At 40.7% G+C, this 1,613-nt stretch overlaps 1 pseudogene; it reads left to right on the forward strand.

Moving 5' to 3' along the window:
- The first annotated feature begins 378 nt into the window (after positions 1-378).
- On the forward strand, positions 379-952 carry LOC127696771 (40S ribosomal protein S15a-like; annotated as a pseudogene).
- Positions 953-1,613: the final 661 nt, after the last annotated feature.

Here is a 1,613-nt window from a genome sequence, read left to right on the forward strand (position 1 = left end):
AATCTGTCAATCCACTGGCCTCCTCTTCTGTGCTGGCAAAAGTTTACCTCAAATCGTGGAACTACTTGATATGAACAATTATTTAAGCAATAAAAAAAAGAATGTTCTAAAATATGTAATTCTCTTTAAATTTTTTATCTATTATAGTATGTGTGTGTGAGTATATGTGTGTGTTTGTGTGTGTATGAGTGTGTGTAAGAGTAAGCAAGTATGAGGCAGAGGCAGGCGGATTTCTGAGTTCGAGGCCAGCCTGGTCTACAGAGTGAGTTCCAGGACAGCCAGGGCTACACAGAGAAACCCTATCTCAGAAAACAAAATAAAATAAAACAAAACAAAACAAAACAAAACAAAACAAAATAGATCTTTCTGCCATCTTCCCTCACCATGTTGCAAATGAATGTTTTGGCTGATGGTCTCAAGAGCATCAACAGCTCTGAGAAGAGAGGCAACTGCCAGGTCCTGGGCATCAGGCCGTGTTCTAAACTCATTGTTAAGATTTTTTTTTTTAATCGAGACAGGGTTTCTCTGTGTAGCCCTGGCTGTCCCGGTGTCCTGGAACTCACTCTGTAGATCAGGCTGTCCTCGAACTCAGAAATCCACCTGCCTCTGCCTCCTGAGTGCTGGGATTAAAGATGTGAGCCAACACTGCCTAGCTATCTCTAGCTTTGGTTCTTAACTGTGAAGATGAAACACTGGTGAATTCGAGCTCATTGATGGTCATAGAGCTGGGAAGATCGTTGTGCACTTCACAGGAAGGTTGAACAAGTGTGGAGTTATAAACCCTGGATTTGATGTTCAACATAAAGATCTAGAGAAATGGCAGAGCGATTGACTCCCATGACAGCAGTTTGGTTTCAGTGTGCTGACAACCTCAGCTGGCATCACGGACCATGAAGAGGCAAGACGAAAACATACAGGAGGGAAAATCCTGGGATTCTTTTTTAAAATGTAAAGCATAAATAAAAAGCCTTCGTGGACCATGGGGAAAAAATGAAATAAAATAGTGCATAGTAATCCTGAAAAATATTTATAGAGCTATAATTAAAGGAAAATTTCTAGTATTAAGTTTTTATATTTATTTGGAAAAGGATACATAAATTAAATGTTCAAATTAATTACATGGGGAACTGGAGAGATGGCTCAATGGTTAAGAGCACTGACTGTTCTTCCACAGGTCCAGAGTTCAATTCCCAGCAACCACATGGTGGTTCACAACCATCTGTAATGAGATCTGATGCCCTCTTCTGGTGTGTCTGAAGACAGCTACAGTGTACTCACATACATAAAATAAATAAGTCTCTTTTTTTCATTATTTAGATAAACCTCTTTTTAAAAAGTTAATTACAGCTGGGCAGTGGTGGCTGGTGGCGCACCCCTGTAATCCCAGCACTTGGGAGGCAGAGGCAGGTGGATTTCTGAGTTCGAGGCCAGCTTGGTCTACAGAGTGAGTTCCAGGACACTCCAGGGCTATACAGAGAAACCCTGTCTCAAAAAACCAATAAATAAATAAATAAATAGTTAATTACAAGCATACTTCCCCCCACCCAGTACTGATGACTGAACTCAGAGACTCAAGAAGTTCTCTACCACTGAGCAACATCCTTCAAATGACT

The sequence above is a fragment of the Apodemus sylvaticus genome, chromosome 11, assembly GCF_947179515.1.
Source record: "Apodemus sylvaticus chromosome 11, mApoSyl1.1, whole genome shotgun sequence".
NCBI classification, from domain to species: domain Eukaryota; kingdom Metazoa; phylum Chordata; class Mammalia; order Rodentia; family Muridae; genus Apodemus; species Apodemus sylvaticus.